The sequence below is a fragment of the Adelges cooleyi genome, unplaced genomic scaffold, assembly GCF_023614345.1.
Source record: "Adelges cooleyi isolate 19-005CV unplaced genomic scaffold, UGA_ACOO_1.1 ACOO_flye_CR_arks_rails_tigmint_CR_PRNA_0, whole genome shotgun sequence".
NCBI lineage: Eukaryota > Metazoa > Arthropoda > Insecta > Hemiptera > Adelgidae > Adelges > Adelges cooleyi.
Genome location: NW_026095750.1, coordinates 970,739 through 997,781, shown reverse-complemented (window position 1 = coordinate 997,781; position 27,043 = coordinate 970,739). Strand labels below are relative to the sequence as shown.

Below are 27,043 nucleotides of genomic sequence, written 5' to 3'. Positions count from 1 at the left end.
AAAGTGATAAAATTTAATAAAATCGCTTTCAAATAAACGCTTTGATGCTCATTTGTAAATACAGAACCCTCATTTAAAACTGGTTTTTTTTTTTTTGCAAAAACTTAGTGGACCAAATAACACATACAATGTCTTGTTTTATTTTGTTGGAATGGTCGACGATTCATGTTTCAATCGTTTGTACTCCATAGTTTAAATTATAATCGCTTATTCTCAATAAAATTAATATTTATGTATTATATACTTCCATTAAAGCAATCTCACACAAACTATTTATACTTCACAGATTATATTATTTCAAGTCTATATTATACTTCTATTTTACTAGATTGACAATGTACAAAATAAAATGCAACTAAAAAAACCTTTTCATAGATCCTTAAAATGTAAAGGGTGGGATAGTGAAACGGGTTTTACCATTTAAATACATTAGTAAATCGCCGTTTTACTGCCTCATCCTGTATATTAGTTTCTTGTTATTTTCTAAAGAAAAATCGATTTTCTTACATTTAAATTAAAATAAATCGTATACTGGTACTGTGATGGAGAAAACAATAAATTTTACCAACATATATTACTTATTAGTTAAATATTACTAACGTGTATAGCCACTAGCAGTCGGCTGTTGCCTGTTATTTAACAATAACCTTTTATGGAGATTTTAAAAATTGTGTTTTTTTAATAATAGCATAGGAGCAGTATCATGATGTTAAATGTTCACGAGATTTGATCTAGTCATAAAACAAAGTATTATCATTTATGACTTAATTATTATTAAAATTTATCTTAATAGTAATAGTACATAGTAATAAAATAATGAAATATTTTATACAAAATTAGAGCTACAAGTTGATAAACTAAAAAATTAAAATTAGCACGAAGCAGATTATCTAATATTAGACAATTCAAACAATCAAGCGTGAATCTCTTTAAATGAATAACAGTATAACAATATACAAAACATTAGTTTTCCTTTAAAAAATTGTGTAAGAAAAAATACATTTTGAGGCGGTATACTGCATAAAAACCAACACTTAATTTAAATCCAAAAAACAACAGTCCTCTTCATTATTTGCAGGTAGTTGTACCTTATATACTCATAGTTGACCTTCGGTAAGGTTATATAACGCAGGCTATAAAATAACGAGATAACGACAGTGGTTTTGTCGTATCAGAATCATTAAGTGTCTTAATAAGTACACGGATAGGTTTTTTTCCCAATAAATCGAGTTTCTACTATAATCAATTACACGATTTAGTCGCCTGTGATATCATGTAATAAACACAATATTATGATACCGATCATTGGGCCCTAACCTAATCTAACACGGATAGACGTTACCAACTGACAGTTTTTAGTGTCTGTTCGTTTCTCACATCTGGTACACCGGTTTTTAGTTAAAAAAAAAATAAAAAAAAATTGAATTTGTGTAAACTTTAAGTAAAAAGTGGTACTTGAGCACAAAACCTAATAGTATCATTCTGCATAGATATACATAAAATTGTTTTAATGATTTGATCGATTTTTTTTAAAGATTTTAGGTGTTTTTGTTAAAATATACGAAATCTGCGAAAACACAGTTTCCCGGCAATTAAAAAAAAACTGTAGTGCCGAATTTTTTTTCCCGTTTAATATGTTATGGTTACATATGAGTTCCAACTACTGGCAAATTTTCAACCCAAAAGTTTTAAAATTACCGCTAAAAATCCCGAAAAACAAAAAAAATTGTACCCCCCCTAGGGAGTCGGGAAATATTTCGTTGTGGCCTAATGTGAATATTGTTATTAGGCCACCACCCGAAGTGGGTGTGTTAGTTTTTAAGTTTATGATTGTATTTATTGTTTAGTATACCCAATAAATGGCATCGGAGACTGGGGGAAGTAATTCCTCACAGGGCGCGTCCCCCCCCCAGTGTTCTATGGGTGCATGTGGAAAAAAAAAAAAAAAAAAAAAGGGGGTCGGGAAATAGGTATAGTTTAAGTTTGACATAACTGACGTGTGCGGGCATACCAAATAATTATTTCTTATACATTTCAACTCGATCCGACTCTTTTTCTCGAAATTATAGCCATTAAAAGTTCTAACTTAAAAACTCGTACGGTTATTTTTTGTTTTTTCAACTTTGGTCTGTGAAGAATTAAACTTTTTCAACTTTTACCCCCCCCCCCAAAGTACAAACATGACAAATTTTGATATTTATAGAGTTGCTATTCGAAGGAATTGGTCAAGTATTAAAAAAGTTACAGTGTATACAGCGAAAAAAAAAGCCCACATCAGAGTAAAACCAATACCTTCTCGCTTTGCATCGAAGCTAAAATCATCAGTATTTTATGTCGAGCCGCGAAGACGTAGAAAAAAAAATTCTGGTAGCAATTTGTAATATATAGATATCAAATGCATTTATCATAATTATTTTATTCAACTGAATGCATAGAATAATACATTATAATGATAAATACTATTGTAACATCACATTTATTTATTTTTTATACAGCCTTTATTAATAAAAAATATTTGGCTCAACTTCACATTTTTTTTAAATAAAACTAAAAGCATATTTACTGAGCAAGCTACAAATCCCTTTCCTATTCTACTTACGTCCAATTCACTACGCAATCTATATTTACTCATCAGGAATGTTCCAAATATTTTTACAGAGTTCAGACATTTTCGAAAAAGTTCCGGAACGTCCTAGAACGTTCTTAAAGTAATTTTTACCCTTAACTCTTTAATAGAATTACGCTTACTCTTCGAGAATGATACAGTTTTTTGTCAAGAAAAATCCAGAAAGTTATGGAACGTTCCTAAAGTAGTTTTTACGCCTAACACATGATTGGGATGTACAGTATTCGTGTAATTCTAGAAATATAATATTCCATCTCAGATCACAAACAAATTGTTGTAATATTATTAACAAAATATAAAAAATTATTTTTTTAAAAATTCTACTCACTTCCAATTACTATTAATTAATTATTATATATTTATACCAGAGTTACGCCTCCTAACGCAGCTAGTATATACATTATATATTTACTGGTTTACTGGTTTTTCGTATGACATTACATTATACTTACAAATAGTAGAGTGATTTCACAATTAGAGTTACACATTTATTAAGTTTGACACGTTAAACGTATGTATAACGTATGTATATACATAACTAAAATGTAATAATAAAACAAAACAAAAACATCACCGCATTATATAAAACCGTTGACCAGACTACTACTGCGCTTTTTCAATACATAAGAATAATAATGGTTTAATTAAACAGTTTTTTTTATTGCGGTTTAATTCACACAACAAAAATATACTTATGAGTGAAATAAGTATATTTTTATTGTGGTTAGGGTTTATTTATAGTTGTATAAAAACTACTTGTTTTAACAATTTAACATCTACAACAACAGTTGATTTAAATGATTGATGGTATCGTAGTGTGAATTATCTGATTTTGGCTTTATATTTGAAATGTTTTTAAAGGGTACTTAACAAATTTAAAACTATCTTAAATGATTTAATTTTTTTTTATAATTTTATTAACTTTACAGTTTTGATCTACTAAATTATTAGACTATAAATTATTTAATCTTTAATAATATATTTGTTTTACTTGGTACTACGGTTACCATTATTACCTACTATAAATTGTTTTTACTGTTTTCTGTTAACACCTTATGTCAAAACACATGTGGTATTCTACGCCTGTTTTATATTCATTTTAAACCTTTTGAAAAGGTTATATGAATTTTATTATCGGTATTATTTTTTTAAAAATAATTTAATATTTATTTTATTACACCGGACCGTACTAAAATCACGGTGTTAATGTGTTATAAAATATGTTACAATTGTGGTGTACAAAATGTATACAAAATAATCGAATAAAAGGTAAAAAGTCCGTACAGTGGGGTCCGGACATAGTAGGGACGGGAGGGACTCTCTTTTATTAAATAATTCTAATTTAGTTTTTCTTTTTATAAACATTTACAATTATATAATATGGAAACGTTTGTATCGATAAACATTTAAATAGATCTAATATACATTATATAATAAATGTTATTCAAACTATACAGCAAAGGTGTTATTAATATATGACGCAAATGGCAATGCTATTTGGAAAATAACAGAACATTCATGTATCTAAAAAACCACGTGTGCGGATAAATATTTTCGTTAGCAATAATCAAATTTGGTAAACGTTGCGTAAAATTATTTTCCAATATTTTAAATATTTCTGATATTTTTCGAACACAACAAGTCAAAATGTTAAATATATTATTAAACCTATAATTTAAGGTGCTTATGTAACTGTCCAAAATAAACAAATTTGGTCCAACTAAAACTATGGTTAACTATGGCACAATATATATATATATATATTTAAATTTGAAATTGTTGACGGGTGGAATGGTAGATTTGTAAGCTTTATGTAAACTGTATTAGTTATTTACTATTTTGTTATTGAAATTGCGTGTATCGATTCATAAACTTTTATATTTTCGCCGAACCTTCGAGCTTAAATCATATAATTAAACTTAAAACCGAGTGTTAAAAAATAATATGTCACATTTAAAGCGCCTCGTCCAATCACAATTATTATATCTTAATTTAATCCATCGATTTATCTAGACAATCTTCTTCGAGATTATGAAAAATGTTGTTACAGGCTATAACGATATATTCACATTGTACTTAAACAAAGCTACAATAATAAAATCGGGTGCAAAAATAGTAACCAAGTTTGAAAACTTGCACTAAAGGAAAACAATACACTTTAAATTTGCCAGATAGATGAAGTTTAATATGAATCAATGAAATTTATGTTTTTTGTTTAGTAATAGTTTACACAATTTAATTTTCTACATTTATATTTATTTACATCTTTATTTTTAATGGTATATTTCTGCAAAATTGGATTGTTGTCATGGGATTCTTTCTATTAAAAAAACAAAAATTCTTATTAATTCATAGCTTAAATAGAATAAGTTTGTATAACGTTACCTATGTTACAAAAAAACAATGTAAATTAATTGTGTTTTGTATTTACAAAAAACCTCTAAGGAATGATATTTTATAGTATAAAAACTAAATATATATATATAAGTATATGTAACAATCTATATAACGGTTAGGTTAGTTTACCTAATAAATGTTTAGTACAATGGTGACAAGGATTCGTGGTGACACCCTTCGTTGTTGGCAACTGGTGTAATATACAATATCGAGCTTTCTCAAGTTCTAAACACGATACAAAAACGTTATTATATTAAATTAATATTATATATGAAAATGAATAACAAAATATAATATTTTAATATATAATGACAATAATAGTAATATAATTAAATCGGTAATATCAGAGAATAAGTTTCATTACAACAGACAGCGAGGCAACGTTTCAACGACGTTATCAAGACGTGGTCAAGGAATTCCCTTAACTTAACTGATACGTAAATAAGAAATGCTCGGAAACGCAAACGTATTTATAGGGCTAACAGAACTGCGTTTTCGAATTTCAATCATCACACACGCATGGATTGTGTAAATTTAACAGAAGTTGCATAACTATGTTAACCTTTATGCCCCGGTCCATAACTTATTGATGATACCATCACACTAACCCAGTTCAAAGTAAAGGTCTGTCATAATTTTGAAACAAAGTTCTGTTAAAAGCTGTTAATTTTTGTCAAGTTTGTTGTGTTTTAAAAAAATATAATACAGCATGATTAAATTGTTTCAAAAAAAATCGAACATTTCAAAACAAACAAAAAGAGTTTTAAGACGTCCAAGAAAAATAAGCTTTTGTCGTCAACATTTTCGGTACCATAGTTTAATTGCACAAACAAAAATCAATGAAACAAATATATATATTTTTTGTAAAAACATACCATCTTCTGATAAAACCTCACTCCCTAAAAAAGAAAAAAAACATTTCATATTTATTTAAGAAATATCAACAATAAAACATTTTTAATAGTGAATATGTTAGGAAATAATAGCTTTATATGTGACATGTTTTACACGATTTTAAAACAGTTAAGCGGGATACTGTTCTAATTCCTGTGGAAGATTATTAACACATCTCATGTAATGATGATGGTTTCAACTTATAGTATTAGAGAAAGAGTTCGTTGAAAATCACAGGGGGAAAAAGACAATGATAAGAAAAATAATTGACTTAATGGTATACAGAATTAATGTTAACAACTTAATTTGGTCTCTCTCAGGAAGTTCTAAACACGATACAAAACGTTATTATATTAACTTAATATTATATATGAAAATTATTAACAAAATATTATATTTTAAAATATAATGACAATCATAATAATAAAATTCAAACAGTAGTATTAGTAGAGGACAAGTTTCATTACGATGGACCACAGTTGTCAAGGAATTCTCTTCAAAGAAGAGAGAATCACCAAACTAATAAGGATAACTATTTTAATTAAAAAAATTATTTTTAAAAATATGTAATGAACTTAGCCTTAGACTGTAGTATACTTACCTACAAAACATGTACAAGATCCTTTGTTTGATACTTTTATGCGCGGAGGACGCGCTAAAATACAAAAAAAAACGAATTTTATTTTTTTGAGGACTTTTAACATTAAAACCTTTTTAATAAAAAAAGAACTAAGTTAATTGTATACAGAAAATTAATTATTACATTTTACAAACATAATAAAGAAAGTGAACATTAGGCAACTATGCTAAATCTACTGTCTATACTATACCTTTCAAGATCATTAACTTTATTGCACAATATACATGAACATAAAATATGTGATATATAATAATATAATTTATATTAAAGTATATAAAAAAAGGGTAGCACATTATCAAGACGCGGTCAAGGAATTTCCTTGGAAGAAAATAATAAATTCCATAATATAAAAAAGGGACATTTGGTAATTCGACTAACGCAATCGTCTATACAGAGCAAACGAAAACTGTGTTTTCGAATTTCAAGTAACTATTACCTTTGGAAGTGCTCGGTACGTCAGTGGTTTCTGTTGTCTTAGGCATTTCACATCCCAAGGTTTCGACAAATCCGCAAGCTTTTAAGCAAATAAAGTATAAGGTATTTTAAAAAATAACGAAGATTATAAATTAAAATTAATTAGTGCACATTTGTAAATGAGCACAAAATGATGATATCTAATCGAAGTCGCACAACTATGCTAACCTTTATGCCTAGGTACATAACTTGTTGAAAATAACATCACACTAATCTAGTTAAAAGTAAAAGTGGGTCACATTTTCGAAACAGGGTTTATTAAAAGCTGCTAATTAATTGTCAAGATTGAAATATTGCACAATATACATGAACATAAAATATGTGATAAATAATAATATAATTTATATTAAAGTATATAAAAAAAGGGTACGACATTATCAAGACGCGGTCAAGGAATTTCCTTGGAAGAAAATAATAAATTCCATAATATAAAAAAGGAACATTTGGTAATTCGACTAACGCAATCGTCTATACAGATCAAACGAAAACTTTGTTTTCGAATTTCAAGTAACTATTACCTTTGGAAGTGCTCGGTACGTCAGTGGTTTCTGTTGTCTTAGGCATTCCACATCCCAAGGTTTCGACAAATCCGCAAGCTTTTAAGCAAATAAAGTATAAGGTATTTTAAAAAATAACGAAGATTATAAATTAAAATTAATTAGTGCATATTTGTAAATGAGCACAAAATGATGATATCTAATCGAAGTCGAACAACTATGCTAACCTTTATGCCTAGGTACATAACTTGTTGAAAATAACATCACACTAATCTAGTTAAAAGTAAATGTGGGTCACATTTTCGAAACAGGGTTTATTAAAAGCTGCTAATTAATTGTCAAGATTGAAATATTGCACAATATACATGAACATAAAATATGTGATATATAATAATATAATTTATATTAAAGTATATAAAAAAGGGTACGACATTATCAAGACGCGGTCGAGGAATTTCCTTGGAAGAAAATAATAAATTCCATTGTATGAAAAAGGGACATTTGCTAATTCGACTAACGCAATCTTCTATACAAAGCAATAGGAAACTGTGTTTTCGAATTTAAATCAAGTTCAAAATATAGTGAACCAAATTGAATGCTAAACGATGCAATTTTATGTTTTAAGACTATACAAGTGAATCACCAAATAAATAACGTTTAACTTTTTTATGTAAAATAATTATCTTTAAAACATAAGTAACTATTACTTTTGGAAGAGCTCAAAACGTTGGTTGTTTCTGTTGTCTTAGGCGTTCCACATCTAAAGATTTCGACCAATCCGCTAACTTTTAAGCAAATAAAGAATATTAGGTATTTTAAAATATAACGAATATTATAAATCAAAATTAATTAGTGCATATTTTTAAATGAGCACGAAATGATGATATTTAATCGAAGTCGCACAACTATGCTAACCTTTATGCCAAGGTACAAAACTTGTTAAAAATAACATCACACTAATCTAGTTTAAAGTAAAAGTGGGTCACATTTTTGAAACAGGGTTTATTAAAAGCAGCTAATTAGTTGTCAAGATCGAAATATTGCACAATGTACATGAACAAAAAATATGTGATATTTAATAATATAATTTATATTAAAGTATATAAAAAAGGGTACGACATTATCAAGACGCGGTCAAGGAATTTCCTTGGAAGAAAATTATAAATTCCATTATATAAAAAAGGGACATTTGCTAATTCGACTAACGCAATCGTCTATTCAGCGCAAACGGAAACTGTGTTTTTGGATTTCAATCAAGTTCAAAATATAGTGAACCAAATTGAATGCTAAAAGATTATAAATTAAAATTAATTAGTGCTCATTTTTAAATGATGAAATCTAATAGAAATAGCACAACTATGCTAACCTTTATGCCTAGGTATATAACTTGATGAAAATAATATCACACTAAATTAGTTTAAAGTAAAAGTGGGTCACATTTTCGAAACAGGGTTTATTAAAAGCTGTTAATTGATTGTCAAGTTTGAAATATTGCACAATATACATGAACATAAAATATGTGTTTTATTATAATATAATAAATTACAATAAATTTTACAACATGATTAATTTGTTTCAAAGATATTCGATTATAGAACTATTAATAATCGAACATTTCAAAATAAATGAACAACAGATTTAAGATGTCCAAGATAAATTAGCTTTCTTCGTCATTATTGTTGGTACCATAGTTCAATTGTGCAAACAAAATTAAATGAAACAAAGTAATAAGTGACGAACAACATACCATTTCTTACTAAACTCCATCCTAACAAACAAAATTACATTTTTTATATATTTGAGAATTTTTAATAATAATACATTTTTAATAGTGAATATGTAAGAAACTAATAGCTTTAAATATAACATTTTTTACACGATTTTAAAACTGTTAAGATGGATACTATACTTATTCCAGTAAATAAATATTAACACATCTCATGTATTCCTGGTGGTTTGAACTTATAGTGTTAGGAAAAGGGTTCACACTAGGTAACTCTACAGTCTATACTAGGACCGAAGATTCTACACGTGTATTTTAAAAACACATGTAGGACAAGGTTCGTGTAGTTCGAATTGACGTTGTTGAGTTTGCTCCCTTCTACCTTTTATCGTAATCGGCTAGACCGTTTGTACGCGTTATTGTTAGGACCGGTTTATTTAATGTATAAGCTTAGCCACGCGAACTCGGGCAAGCTTGACTATGCCGCTCCGTTGTGTAAGAAAAATAATAAATTTTATATAGTAAAATGATACAGTCCACTAGTCGTTGTTAGTGCAAAATTAACTTACTTTTAGTTCAACTTCCCGTAAGATCCTATGCGCAAACAGACGTTTAGAAGTTCGTGTAATTAATACACTTGTAGGACCCTAGATTCCACTAACTTGACCCAATGGCTATAATACTATATCTAAGTGACCACCATTAATTAAAGAGTAGTATTACGTAAATAAGAGGTCTTATTAAAACTTACAGTTTTATGAATACTTGTAGTTGCAAGTAGACGTGTACTTATAATTACACGAACTTCTACACGTCAATTCGAACCACACGTGTTACATGTGTAATCGGTAGCTCTAGTCTATACTATACCTGAATGCTTTTTATCGCCAGCTACAACAAATTATACATATAAGTTAATGTTTGCTAACTTTAAAATGACATAATAGTATTTAAAAACAGTAAAAATTAAACGAGCTTAAATATGAATGTTTTATACGATTTTTTAGTACTTTAGTGCAGCTTTTACATAAAAAAATTAAACCCCTATTGAATTTTATAGACTTATCTGGTCTAGTAGAACTTTTATCTCTATAATGTTTCAAAACATTTTTAAATGTTACTTTTTAAATATCTAAAAGTATACTATATGCTTTTTAAAATTTCCATATTTCAATTTTTTTTTAGAAAATATAGTTTTAACAATAGGTATAGAAAAATATGTGGAATTCCAATTAACTAATATTATTATGAAATAGTTTATAAGATATGTATGACAAACCATTTTTCGTTCGACTTTCTCTGAGAAAGATTTTTTATTTTTATGGATTGCTTTTGTATTTACACATTATAGCACTCGAAGAAAGATAAAGAATGATTTCTATTCTATTACACTATACAGGGTGTACCTATTTGGACATATACCAGTCTATTATCTAAACCAACATGTAATGCAAATTAAATTAATGTTTTGCTAACTTTAAGTGATTGTAAAAAACCTTTAATTATCTGTTGTATGATACTGTTTTCACAATGTAGAATCATATATGTTCTTCTAATGAATTAAATTTATTTTCAAATACATCTTGAAATATATGTGACAAGCAATTTGATAATTATTTATATTTCTCGTCTAAACTTTAGGTAAACGATTTGTTCTTTATTGCGACAATAATTGTAGTCAGGGCTAATACTGGATGATTGTTTAGAAGTATAAACATTTTCAAACTATAATATGCATATATTTAAAGATATATTTGAAATTAAGTTTAATTCTTTAGATATACACATTTTATTCTACATTGTATAAAAAAACGTATAATTACCATGTTTCCTTTGTAACTCCGCCATTTCTTTTAGTGTGAGTATTTTTGGGAGATCACCTTTTCATTATAAAATAATATCATTATTTTTATCAAATATTTTGCATACATATGAAAATTATACAGATAATTCATTATGGATTAGACCCTTTTTTTCTAAAATAATTCTAATTTTTAGTTTGCCATTTAAAAACTTGTACAATTACTAAAACTAGAAGCAATGTGTCAAAAAAATATTCAATTGTGTATAACATAGATTTTTTAACAAATGTTTTTCAAACTGTATAGCAACAGTGCTATTAAAGTATGACGCAAGTGACAATGTTATTTGGGAAATAATAGAACGGTTATGCATCTAAAAAACACGTGAGCTGATAAAACGTTTTGTTAGCAATAAACAATTTTGATTAGCGTTTTCAAATATTCCTGATATTTTTCGAAAAAAATGGGTTGAAGTATTAAATATTATATTTAATCTTTAAATTAAATGTAATTAAGTTACTGTCCAAAACCTACAAAGTTTTCCAACTGAAACTATGGTTAATATAAGGGCACATTAATTTCTAGTTTGACTGTGTTATTAAAAATATGATAATTAAATTATATAAAAAGGTTCAAAATAAACGAATAAAAATTAATTTACTGAAGAAAAATATTGCTTTTGTCGGAACAGACACACAAAGTGAGTATCAAAAAATTCCGAGGAGGTGTGTTCCATAAGTTAATTCGTATTTGGCATTTTGGCCATTGTAATAGTATAATACCACTTAAAATTACCCGGCTTCTTTTGTGACTCCATCGAATTGTTTTCACCTAACCAACAAAAAAAATGTACTGTTTACTAGCAAAAAAATATATTTTTAACAATATATTGTTAAAAATATATTATTATTTCTCTATGTATATATATATCTGTATATATATATATATATATATAGAGAAATATGTGGAATTCCAATTAACTAATACTATTATGAAATAGTTTATAAGATATGTATGACAAACTATTTTTCGTTCGACTGTCTCTGAGAAAGATTTTTTTTTTTTATGGATTGCTTCACATTATAGCACTCGAAGACAGATAAAGAATGATTTCTATTCTATTACGCTATCCAGGGTGTACCTATTTGGACCACCATATCTAAACCAACATGTAATGCAAATTAAATTAATGTTTTGCTAACTTTAAGTGATTGTAAAAAACCTTTAATTATCTGTTGTATGATACTGTTTTCACAATGTAGAATAATATACATTCTTTTAATGAATTAAATTTATTTTCAAATACATCTTGAAATATATGTGACAAGTAATTTGATAATTATTAATATTTCTCGTCTAAACTTTAGGTAAACGATTTGTTCTTTATTGCGACAATAATTGTAGTCAGGGCTAATACTGGATGATTGTTTAGAAGTATAAACATTTTCACACTATAATATGCATATATTTTAAGATATATTTGAAAATAAGTTATTTATTTAGATATACACATTCTACTCTACACAACAAAATGATGATATCTAATCGAAGTCGCACAACTATGCTAACCTTTATGCCTAGGTACATAACCTGTTGAAAATAACATCACACTAATCTAGTTAAAAGTAAAAGTGGGTCACATTTTCGATACAAGGTTTATTAAAAGCAGCTAATTAGTTGTCAAGATCGAAATATTGCACAATGTACATGAACAAAAAATATGTGATATTTAATAATATAATTTATATTAAAGTATATAAAAAAAGGGTACGACATTATCAAGACGCGGTCAAGGAATTTCCTTGGAAAAAAATTATAAATTCCATTATATAAAAAAGGGACATTTGCTAATTCGACTAACGCAATCGTCTATACAGCGCAAACGGAAACTGTGTTTTTAAATTTCAATCAAGTTCAAAATACAGTGAACCAAATTGAATGCTAAACGATGCAATTTTATGTTTTAAGACTATACAAGTGAATCACCAAATTAATAACGTTTAACTTTTTTATGTAAAATAGTTATCTTTAAAACATATGTAACTATTACTTTTGGAAGAGCTCGAATCGTCGGTTGTTTCTGTTGTCTTAGGCGTTCCACATCCAAAGATTTCGACCAATCCACTAGCTTTTAAGCAAATAAAGTATTAGGTATTTTAAAATATAACGAAGATTATAAACCAAATTAATTAGTGCTCATTTTTAAATGATGAAATCTAATCGAAATAGCACAACTATGCTAACCTTTATGCCTAGGTATAAAACTTGATGAAAATAATATCACACTAAATTAGTTTAAAGTAAAAGTGGGTCACATTTTTGAAACAGGGTTTATTAAAAGCTGTTAATTGATTGTCAAGTTTGAAATATTGCACAATATACATGAACATAAAATATGTGTTTATTATAATATAATAAATTACAATATATTTTACAACATGATTAATTTGTTTCAAAGATATTCGATTATAGAACTATTAATAATCGAACATTTCAAAATAAATGAACAATAGATTTAAGATGTCCAAGATAAATTAGCTTTCTTCGTCAATATTTTTGGTACCATAGTTCAATTGTGCAAACAAAATTAAATGAAACAAAGTAATAGGTGACGAACAACATACCATTTCTTACTAAACTCCATCCTAACAAACAAAATTACATTTTTTATATAGTTGAGAATTTTTAATAATAAAACATTTTTAATAGTGAATATGTAAGAAACTAATAGCTTTAAATATAACATTTTTTACACGATTTTAAAACTGTTAAGATGGATACTATACTTATTCCAGTAAATAAATATTAACACATCTCATGTATTCCTGGTGGTTTGAACTTATAGTGTTAGGAAAAGGGTTCACACTAGGTAACTCTACAGTCTATACTAGGACCGAAGATTCTACACGTGTATTTTAAAAACACATGTAGGACAAGGTTCGTGTAGTTCGAATTGACGTTGTTGAGTTTGCTCCCTTCTACCTTTTATCGTAATCGGCTAGACCGTTTGTACGCGTTATTGTTAGGACCGTTTATTTAATGTATAAGCTTAGCCACGCGAACTCGGGCAAGCTTGACTATGCCGCTCCGTTGTGTAAGAAAAATAATAAATTTTATATAGTAAAATGATACAGTCCACTAGTCGTTGTTAGTGCAAAATTAACTTACTTTTAGTTCAACTTCCCGTAAGATCCTATGCGCAAACAGACGTTTAGAAGTTCGTGTAATTAATACACTTGTAGGACCCTAGATTCCACTAACTTGACCCAATGGCTATAATACTATATCTAAGTGACCACCATTAATTAAAGAGTAGTATTACGTAAATAAGAGGTCTTATTAAAACTTACAGTTTTATGAATACTTGTAGTTGCAAGTAGACGTGTACTTATAATTACACGAACTTCTACACGTCAATTCGAACCACACATAAAGATATATTTGAAATTAAGTTTAATTCTTTAGATATACACATATTATTCTACATTGTATAAAAAAACGTATAATTACCATGTTTCCTTTGTAACTCCGCCATTTCTTTTAGTGTTAGTATTTTTGGGAGATCACCTTTTCATTATAAATATATCATTATTTTTATCAAATATTTTGCAAACATATGAAAATTATACAGATAATTCATTATGGATAAGACCCTTTTTTCTAAAATAATTCTAATTTTTAGTTTGTCATTTTAAAAACTTGTATAATTACTAAAATTAGAAGCAAATGTGTCAAAAAAATAAAGAAATATATAACATACATTATTTAACAAATGTTTATCAAACTATATAGCAACAGTATTATTAAAGTATGACGCAAATGGCAATGTTATTTGGGAAATAATAGAACGGTTATACCTCTAAAAAAACACGTGAGCGGATAAAGCATTTGAATAGCAATAAACAATTTTGGTTAGCGTTGCATGAAACCATTTTCCAATACTTCAAATATTCCTGATATTTTTCGAAAACAATAGGTAGAATATATTTAATATATTATTATTATTTCTAGTTTGACTGTGTTATTAAAAATTTGGTCCTACTAAAAGTATAAAATTATAAACTCAATTTGCTGACTTAACTCGGATAAAAATCAATTATTTTACAAAAGAAACTAATTTTTAACATTTTTCTTTTTGTTCAAAATACTATAAAAAATGATTAAAAAAAAGATTAAAGGAAAAAACTAAAAATATGATCATTTAAATGTATAAAAAGGTTCAAAATAAACGAACAAAAATTGATTTACTGATTCCTTTCGTCGGAACAGACACATAAAGTGAGTATCAAAAAATTTCGGGGAGGTGTGCTCCATAAGTTAATTCGTATTTGGCATTTTGGCCCTTGTAATAGTTTAATACCACGTGAAATTACCCGGCTTCTTTTGTGACTCCATCGAATTGTTTTCACCTAACCAACAAAAAAAAAATTATAGTTTAACAGCAAAGAAATGACATTATTTTTTATAGCAGTATAATAGTTGATTAGATGTCCTTTTTTACACGTATTAATATTTTGCTGGCTGTAGCTTTTCATTATAAAATAAATAAATCATTTTTTTAATCAAATATTTTGTTTACTTTTGGTACCGTGTAAATACTTCAAAAACCAACCAATAAATGTAATCTGTAATGGTACTGTTATCTACTTTTAGGTGTATATTAATTATTACTACACGGTCATATTATACAATGGATTTACAAGTTAAATAGAAAACTTGTATACAATTGAATGTAAAATGTATAGTATTATATCATTTATAAACATACTTGGATATGGTCGACCCTGTGTGACTAAATAAAAATAATAAAATAAGGTTTCCATATAAACTCATACTCGTTTACATAATTTTGAAATAAAAATAATTTGTCTATGGCGTTAACTCCTTTCAACATAATTTGTCATTTAATTAGAATTTAGAAGCCATAAAATTATAGTAATTATAGTATTGAACCTAAGAATGTATTGTAAACAAAAAATACAAATAAGAATTACCCATTATAATGAAAGCTATTATAAAAATAGTAGATTTCTGCATAATATTTTAATTAGCTTTTGTTATTCTTAAACACACTTCTACGATTGACGATGAAAACTACAATACACAATATAAAAATGTACAGAAAAAAATATAAATGAACATAATATATATTATTTAGCTAGTTTATTCATACAATATAATAGGAACAGTTATATTAAAGTTTGACGCAAAAGGCAATGTTATTTGTAAAAAAACATAACGATACATGTTTCCAAAAAACCTGTAAGAAGGAGTAAACATTACGTTAGAAATAAACAATTTCGGTAAATAATAAAATGCCTAATATTTAAAATATTCCAATGAAATATACAAATATCGCAAGTATTTATCATAATTGTTTTATAAAATTGCTTGCATCTATGTCAAACTGTCATTTAAAAGTAACTAAGCACTGTAGGTAGAATAAAACTGAGAAGAAATCGTGATACAAGGATACTAAAATCATTCACATTAATCTCGACAAAATCAGCAACAAAAATATTAACCTAACATTTATCCAATTTTATATTACATAAACAAAATAATTATTAATTAATATTATGCAATAAAACAATTTAACAATTATTTTTCACACATATTTTTATTTTAATAATAGTATACAACAAGAGAGATTTATTTTTATTATAAAAACTTCTTAATATTTATCAAAACTTTTCAACTCATATTAGACATAATATATATCAGACACATTTATATAACATATATTACAGCTTAAACCATAATATTTACAAATTAGCCTTTGTACATAATTGCAGTATTATTTCCTGTGTATTACTATAAATCATCAGTATTTTATGTCAAGCCGCAAAACCCTAATCTCTTTCATATTGGACCAAGTAAGAATTGGAGCCAACTTCTTTCAACCTCATAATATACAATCTGGAGTCCCCCAAGGCTCGGTTCTGGTCCTACCTTGTTAACATTCACTGCTACGACATACCAATCCCTCCAAACTCCCAGCTGGCAATGTTTGCGGATGACGCAACAGTAATAACCCAAAGCAACTCCATAGAATCTTCAATCCGAAATCTTCAAACAGCTCTAAACACAGTGACCAACTTGTTCAAAACGTGGAAACTAAACCTTAATCCAGCAAAAATATTTTCCCTTAAACGATACAAAGATCCCCAACCCATTCACATTGATAATCAACCAATACAATGGAACAATAAAGAAGACTCTGTCAAGAACCTTGAGTGTTTTTAGACCAAAAACTGACATGGAAAATTCATATAAAGAAAAAACTTACCTAAGGCTATGCAAGAATGAACACACTTTACCCCTTAGTTAACTTTATATCAACCCTCCAAATGAAATCGTCCATCTTACTGTACACATCAAAATTCAAATCCTTCAAAATAAATTTTTGAGAATATGTCTAAAAGCCCCATGGTTTATGAGAAATAGACAAATACACAATGATACAGTAATCCTTCCTATACAAGACTGGAAAAAAATCAAATTGAAAAACTTTCACGCAAATCTCAATACTGTGGTTTTTAACCCGTGTTAGTTAAACTATTAAATATAAAAAGAGGTTGATTATAATAATACAAAGAATAATAGTATATTAAAATAATTGCACACGGTTAACCAACAAATAATAATAAAGTTTTACATGAAAAAAAGGTACGCAATGGTACAGAATAAAAATACAAGTAAGAGTAAAGAAAATATTACAAAGAAATACCGGTCATGTGTATATTATCATTGATCGCGGTACGTCATGAATATAGCGACGAAATGTGGTTTTGTTATCAACTTCATACAGGTAGCGCGGTAGCTGATGATATTATACAATAAGTCCGCCACAGTACTCCCCTCCTAGTGGACTTCACGACAGGAACCTCCTAGGAAAGCGAATGACTCGTCCTGACCGGGATGTCTTCTAAAGCCTAACTGATGCTGCATCCGACTCTGGTTGTTGCACCACTAGAGCTTGGTCTGACTGGACGATGTTGTTGGCTTGGTACTCCTCTTCTACGGTCGGATTAACCAGGAAGCATGGCTTAATCCGATCAATAGTAACGTTTACTAAATTCTTGCCAGCTTGAATTTTAAAAACTTTATTATCCCTTTCCATGACCTTAAAAGGTCCGTCGTATGGTGGCTCTAGCGATTTAATAAGATTGTCTTTTTGGAGGAAGACGTGCGTACACTCCTTGAGTTCTGGATGGATGAATACTTTTCTCTTCGAATGATTTGACGTGGGAACGGGTCGTAACTCCCGCATATCGTCCTTCAGCTTTCCAACGAACGTAACTGGATCGACATATTTTCTGTTAGTGTGCAGGAAATCACCTGGGAGTCGTAGAGTGGCTCCATAGACCATCTCTGCTGGTGTTACGCCCAAGTCTTCTTTAATGCTCGCTCGAAAACCTAACAGAATTAAAGGAAGGACTTTTACCCAACGTTCCATTTCGTGTGCCCTAATTGCAGCTTTTAAGGGCCGGTGTAGGCGTTCAACTAATCCATTTGCGGCCGGATGGTACGCCGTCGTACGAATCCGTTTGGCGCCTAAAGCTGCAGCAAATTTGTTGAATGCTGTAGACTCAAATTGTCCGCCTTGATCGGTGGTAACGTAGTCTGGGGCGCCGTGACGTGCAATCCATCCAGCGAAGAGCGCTTGAATAACAGTTTCCGTTTTAATGTCGGGTATTGGAAAGGCACCCGGCCACCGGGAAAAACGGTCTACTACTGTTAAGCAGTACGTATTGCCCTTTGACATAACGAGTGGTCCGACCAAGTCAATATTCAAATGAGAAAAACGTGTACTTGGCAAAGGAAAGGTGCCTACCGGGCTCATTGTATGGCGATGTACTTTCGATTTTTGGCATGCCATACAAGTTCTTGTCCATTCAGTACAGTCTTTTTTTAACGAAGGTCAAACGAAACGTTGACGTACTAAATCAACTGTGGCTCGAACTCCTGGATGAGATAGACCGTGTAAATTATCGAATGCTTGTTTTCTAAATGGCTTTGTTAAATAGGGCCTATAATTTGTCGTGGATGTATCACACAATATTTTTATGTTCGTAGTTGGTACAATAATATGTGCGAGTTTTAACGATGTATTTTCCATTTTTAATAATGTAGCAAGTTCATTGTCGGAATTCTGAGACGTTGCTAAATGATTATAATTTAAAGGCGTTAGAAAAAAATTGTTTCTACGCGTGACAACGCGTCGGCCACTACATTTTTCTCTCCCGATATGTGTTGGATATTGGTGGAAAATTGACTCATAAAATCCAATTGCCTAGTCTGTCTGGAAGAAAATCTATCAGATTTTTGTCGAAACGCATATATCAGCGGCTTATGATCGGTGAATAGCGTAAATTGTCGTGCTTCGAGCATATGACGGAAATGTTTTACCGCCAAATACGCGCCGAGTAGTTCACGATCATAAGTGCTATATCGTTGTTGTGTGGGACTTAGTTTTTTGGAAAAAAAAGCTAACGGTCGCCATCCCTCGTTGGAACGTATCTGTAAAACCGCGCCTATTGCGGAAAATATTACAAAGAAATACCGGTCATGTGTATATTATCGTTGATCGCGGTACGTCATGAATATAGCGACGAAATGTGGTTTTGTTGTCAACTTCATACAGGTGGCGTGGTAGCTGATGATATTATACAATAAGTCCGCCACAAATACATCCGGTGGCGCACGTTTCTACAACCTGGGAAACAAAACGAAAAATCGGCGTTTAAAACCACGTCTACCGCAAGATCTTCTTCTATCAGGTTCAAGTGAAGATGAAGATCAACTTTAAACTACTACTAAAATAACCTATTAACTAATATCAACATGAAAACATCATTATCACAATAACATAAACTAATTGTAATTAGTAACTTAATTTGTAATATGTAATTAGAGCGTAAGAAAACTTGTAATAGCATGTAATATGCTGAAACATTTTAATTTTAGAAAATTAAAAAAATCATCAGTATTTTATGTTGAGCCGCATAGACGTAGAAAAAAAAATTTGCGTAGCAATTTGTAATATATAGATATCAAATGCATTTATCATAATTATTTTATTTAACTGAATGCATAGAATAATACATTATAATGATACATACTATTGTAACATCACATTTTTTTTTTTTTATAAAAAATATTTTGCTCAACTTCACATTTTTGTTAAATAAAACTAAAAGCATATTTACTGAGCAAGCTACAAATCACTTTCCTATTCTACTTACGTACAATTCACTACGCAATCTATATTTACTCATCGAGAATGTTCCAAATATTTCTACAGAGTTCAGACATTTTCGAAAAAGTTACGGAACGTCCTAGAACGTTCTTAAAGTAATTTTTACCCTTAACTCTTTAATAGAATTACGCTTACTCTTCGAGAATGATACAGTTTTTGTCAAGGAAAATCCAGAAAGTTATGGAACGTTCCTAAAGTAGTTTTTACGCCTAACACATGATTGGGATGTACAGTATTCGTGTAATTCTAGAAATATAATATTCCATCTCAGATCACAAACAAATTGTTGTAATATTATTAACAAAATATAAAAAATTATTTTTTTAAAAATTCTACTCACTTCCAATTACTATTAATTAATTATTATATATTTATACCAGAGTTACGCCTCCTAACGCAGCTAGTATATACATTATATATTTACTGGTTTACTGGTTTTTCGTATGACATTACATTATACTTACAATTAGTAGAGTGATTTCACAATTAGAGTTACACATTTATTAAGTTTGACACGTTAAACGTATGTATATATATAACTAAAATGTAATAATAAAACAAAACAAAAACATCACCGCATTATATAAAACCGTTGACCAGACCTCTACTGCGCTTTTTCAATACATATGAATAATAATGGTTTAATTAAACAGTTTTTTTTATTGCGGTTCAATTCACACAACAAAAATATACTTATGAGTGAAATAAGTAAATTTTTATTGTGGTTAGGGTTTATTTATAGTTGTATAAAAACTACTTGTTTTAACAATTTAACATCTACAACAACAATTGATTTAAATGATTGATGGTATCGTAGTGTGAATTATCTGATTTTGGCTTTATATTTGAAATGTTTTCAAAGGGTACTTAACAACTTTAAAACTATCTTAAATGATTTAATTTTTTTTTTATAACTTTTTTAGCTTTACAGTTTTGATCTACTAAATTATTTGACTTTTAAAAGAATTTAATATTATTTTATTACACCGGATCGTACTAAAATCACAGTGTGAATGTGTTATACAAATTATTTATCGAAATAAGGGAAAAACAGTTAGGTACTGAATTATTCACACAGTTACTTGTTGGTCATATATAAATGACAAACAATGTACGTAATACCAAAATCAACATGTTTTAACGCATATGTTACAATTGTGGTGTAAAAAATAAAATTCATCGAAATTTCACGTACAGAATTTAAATATTTACAAATTTTTTTCCACAACATACGACCAAATACAAAAACAAATTATGTATTGGTACCGGTCCCGCTGTTGGTGTTAACACCTTTTCGTCGTTTCCCCTTGGATTATTCAAATATACGCAAAACTCATGTGGTATTTAACACCAAATCACGAACAGCAATTTTATGTATTACATTTAACATTTATCAAAAACTTTTTCCAATTTAACAACCCCCCCCCCTCCCCCAAAGCACATACAAAACAAAATGATTACTGATTGGTAGACTTGCTAATAAAACAATTGTGTGTACAAAATGTATACAAAATAGTCGAATAAAAGGTAAAAAGTCCGTACAGTGGGGTCCGGACATAGTAGAGACGGGAGGGACTCTCTTTTATTAAAATGATTCTAATTTAGTTTTTCTTTTTATAAACATTTACAATTATATAATATGGAAACGTTTGTATCGATAAACATTTAAATAGATATAATATACATTATATAATAAATGTTTTTCAAACTATACAGCAAAGGTGTTATTAATATATGACGCAAATGGCAATGTTATTTGGAAAATAACAGAACATTCATACATCTAAAAAACCACGTGTGCGGATTAAATATTTTCGTTAGCAATAATCAAATTTGGTTAGCGTTGCGTAAAATTATTTTCCAATATTTTAAATATTTCTGATATTTTTCGAACACAACAAGTCAAAATGTTAAATATATTATTAAACCTATAATTTAAGGTGATTATATAACTCTCCAAAATAAACAAATTTGGCCAACTAAAACTATGGTTAACTATGGCACAATATATATATATTTAAATTTGAAATTGTTAACGGGTGGAATATTAGATTTATAAGCTTTATGTAAACTGTATTAGTTATTTACTATTTTGTTATTGAAATTGCGTGTATCGATTCATAAACTTTTATATTTTCGCCGAACCTTCGAGCTTAAATCATATAATTAAACTTAAAACCGAGTGATATACCGAGTGTTAAAAAATAATATGTCACATTCAAAGCGCCTTGTCCAATCACAATTATTATTTTTAATTTAATCCATCGATTTATCTAGACAAACTTACACTAAAGCAAAACAATACATTTTAAATTTGCCAGATAGAAGAAGTTTATTATGAATCCTTGAAATATATATTTTTTGTTTAGTAATAGTTTACACAATTTAATTTTCTACATTTATATTTATTTTAAACTGTATATTTCTGCGAAATTGGATTGTTGTCATTAAATTCTTTCTATCAAAAAAAAAAAAATTCTTATTAATTCATAGCTCAAATAGAATAAGTTCGTATAATGTTACAAAAAAGCAATGTAAATTAATTGTGTTTTGTATTTACAAAAAATCTCTAAGGAATGATATTTTATAGTATAAGAACTATATATGTATGTAATAATCTATGTAACGATTAGATTAGTTTACCTTATGATTAATGATAAGGACAATCTCGACAATGGCGAAAGTTATGTAATGGGAAATTGCTAAGCACACATTCATTCGCAGCATGTTCTAAACACAATACAAAAATATTATTATAATTAATATTACATATGACAATGAATAACAAAATATAATATTTTAATATATAATGACAATAATAGTAATATAATTAAATTGGTAATATCAGAGAATAAGTTTTATTACAGCAGACAGCGAGGTAACGTTTTAACGACGTTATCAAAACGTGGTCAAGGAATTCCCTTAACTTAACTGATACGCAAATAAGAAATGCTCGGAAACGCAAACGTATTTATAGGGCTAACAGAACTGGATTTTCGAATTTCAATCATCACACACGCATGGATTGTGTAAATTTAACAGAATTTGCATAACTTTGTTAACCTTTATGCCCCGGTCCATAACTTATTGATGATACCATCACACTAACCCAGTTCAAAGTAAAGGTCTGTCATAATTTTGAAACAAAGGTCTGTTAAAAGCTGTTAATTTTTGTCAAGTTCGTCGTGTTTTAAAAAAATATAATACAGCAACATTAAATTTTTTCAAAAAAAATCGAACATTTCAAAACAAACAAACAAAAGTTTTAAGACGTCCAAGAAAAATAAGCTTTTGTCGTCAACATTTTTGGTACCATAGTTTAATTGCACAAACAAATATCAATGAATCAAATATATATATTTTTTGTAAAAACATACCATCTTCTGATAAAACCTCACTCCCTAAAAAAGAAAAAAAACATTTCATATTTATTTAAGAAATATCAACAATAAAACATTTTTAATAGTGAATATGTTAGGAAATAATAGCTTTATATGTGACATGTTTTACACGATTTTAAAACAGTTAAGCGGGATACTATTCTAATTCCTGTAGAAGATTATTAACACATCTCATGTCATGATGGTGGTTTCAACTTATAGTGTTAGAGAAAGAGTTCGTTGAAAATCACATGGGGAAAAAGACAATGATAAGAAAAATAATTGACTTAATGGTATACAGAATTAATGTTAACAACTTAATTTGGTCTCTCTCAGGAAGTTCTAAACACGATACAAAACGTTATTATATTAACTGATATTATATATGAAAATGATTAACAAAATATTATATTTTAAAATATAATGACAATCATAATAATTAAATTCAAACAGTAGTATTAGTAGAGGACAAGTTTCATTACGATGGACCACAGTTGTCAAGGAATTCTCTTCAAAGAAAAAAATAGGTTATATGTATAAGTGAATCACCAAATTAATAAGGATAACTATTTTAATTAAAAAAATTATTTTTAAAAATATGTAATGAACTTAGTATACTTACCTACAAAACATGTACAAGGTCCTTTGTTTGATTCTTTTATGCGCGGAGGACGCGCTAAAATACAAAAAAAACGAATTTATTTTTTTGAGGACTTTTAACATTAAAACCTTTTTAATAAAAAAAGAACTAAGTTAATTGTATACAGAAAATTAATTATTAAATTTTACAAATATAATAAAGAAAGTGCACATTAGGCAACTATGCTAAATCTACTGTCTATACTATACCTTTCAAGATCATTGCCTTTCTTGCACAATATACATGAACATAAAATATGTGATATAATAATACAATTAATATTAAAGTATATAAAAAAAGGGTACGACATTATCAAGACGCGGTCAAGGAATTTCCTTGGAAGAAAATAATAAATTCCATAATATGAAAAAGGGACATTTGCTAATTCGACTAACGCAATCGTCTATACAGAGCAAACGAAAACTGTGTTTTCGAATTTCAAGTAACTATTACCTTTGGAAGAGCTCGGAGCGTCAGTGGTTTCTGTTGTCTTAGGCATTCCACATCCCAAGGTTTCGCGAAATCCGCAAGCTTTTAAGCAATTAAAGTATTAGGTATTTTAAAATATAACGAAGATTATAAATTAAAATTAATTAGTACATATTTGTAAATGAGCACAAAATGATGATATCTAATCGAAGTCGAACAACTATGCTAACCTTTATGCCTAGGTACATAACTTGTTGAAAATAACATCACACTAATCTAGTTAAAAGTAAAAGTGGGTCACATTTTCGAAACAGGGTTTATTAAAAGCTGCTAATTAATTGTCAAGATTGAAATATTGCACAATATACATGAACATAAAATATGTAATATATAATAATATAATTTATATTAAAGTATATAAAAAAAGGGTACGACATTATCAAGACGCGGTCAAGGAATTTCCTTGGAAGAAAATAATAAATTCCATTATATGAAAAAGGGACATTTGCTAATTCGACTAATGCAATCGCCTATACAGCGCAAACGAAAACTGTGTTTTCGAATTTCAATCAAGTTCAAAATATAGTGAACCATATTGAATGCTAAACGATGCCATTTTATGTTTTAAGACTATACAAGTGAATCACCTAATAAAAACGTTTAACTTTTTTATGTAAAATAATTATCTTTAAAACATATGTAACTATTACTTTTGGAAGAGCTCGAAACGTCGGTTGTTTCTGTTGTCTTAGGCGTTCCACATCCAAAGATTTCGACCAATCCGCTAGCTTTTAAGCAAATAAAGTATTAGGTATTTTAAAATATAACGAAGATTACACACCAAATTAATTAGTGCTCATTTTTAAATGATGAAATTTAATCGAAATAGCACAACTATGCTAACCTTTATGCCTAGGTATATAACTTGATGAAAATAATATCACACTAAATTAGTTTAAAGTAAAAGTGGGTCACATTTTTGAAACAGGGTTTATTAAAAGCTGTTAATTGATTGTCAAGTTTGAAATATTGCACAATGTACATGAACATAAAATATGTGATTATTATAATATAATAAATTACAATATATTTTACAACATGATATATTTGTTTCAAATATATTCGATTATAGAACTATTAATAATCGAACATTTCAAAATAAATGAACAACAGATTTAAGATGTCCAAGATAAATTAGCTTTCTTCGTCAATATTTTTGGTACCATAGTTCATTTGTGCAAACAAAATTAAATGAAACAAAGTAATAAGTGACGAACAACATACCATTTCTTACTAAACTCCATCCTAACAAACAAAATTACATTTTTTATATATTTGAGAATTTTTAATAATAAAACATTTTTAATAGTGAATATGTAAGAAACTAATAGCTTTAAATATAACATTTTTTACACGATTTTAAAACTGTTAAGAGGGATACTATACTTATTCCAGTAAATAAATATTAACACATCTCATGTATTCCTGGTGGTTTGAACTTATAGTGTTAGGAAAAGGGTTCACACTAGGTAACTCTACGGTCTATACTAGGACCGAAGATTCTACACGTGTATTTTAAATACACATGTAGGACAAGGTTCGTGTAGTTCGAATTGACGTTGTTGAGTTTGCTCCCTTCTACCTTTTATCGTAATCGGCTAGACCGTTAGTACGCGTTATTGTTAGGACCGGTTTAGTTAATGTATAAGCTTAGCCACGCGAACTCGGGCAAGCTCGACTATGCCGCTCCGTTGTGTAAGAAAAATAATACATTTTATATAGTATAATGATACAGTCCACTAGTCGTTGTTAGTGCAAAATTAACTTACTTTTAGTTCAACTTCCCGTAAGATCCTATGCGCAAACAGACGTTTAGAAGTTCGTGTAATTAATACACTTATAGGACTCTAGATTCCACTAACTTGACCCAATGGCTTTAATACTATATCTAAGTGACCACCATTAATTAAAGAGTAGTATTACGTAAATAAGAGGTCTTATTAAAACTTACAGTTTTAAGAATACATGTAGTTGCAGGTACACGTGTACTTATAATTACACGAACTTCTACACGTCAATTCGAACCACACGAATTACATGTGTAATCGGTAGCTCTAGTCTATACTATACCTGAATGCTTTTTATCGCCAGCTATAATACAACAAATTATACATATAAGTTAATGTTTGCTACCTTTAAATTGACATAATAGTATTTAAAAACAATAAAAATTAAACGAGCTTAAATAGGAATTATGTTTTATACGATTTTTTAGTACT

At 28.5% G+C, this 27,043-nt stretch overlaps 1 long non-coding RNA gene across 2 annotated transcripts in view; it reads right to left on the bottom strand.

Moving 5' to 3' along the window:
* The window catches only part of LOC126847319 (uncharacterized), a 33,138-nt gene extending 8,297 nt beyond the window's left edge, over positions 1 to 24,841 (bottom strand). Inside the window, exons 1-3 of one of the 2 annotated variants that reach the window (XR_007687052.1) lie at positions 24,789 to 24,841; positions 5,153 to 5,248; positions 4,905 to 4,946 (exon numbers count right to left, since the gene is read on the bottom strand). This is a non-coding gene — a long non-coding RNA (uncharacterized LOC126847319). Of the gene's footprint in view, positions 1 to 4,904; positions 4,947 to 5,152; positions 5,249 to 24,788 lie in introns of those variants that run through there. The other variant, XR_007687059.1, reaches the window with a different exon arrangement.
* Between the last annotated feature and the right edge of the window lie 2,202 nt (positions 24,842 to 27,043).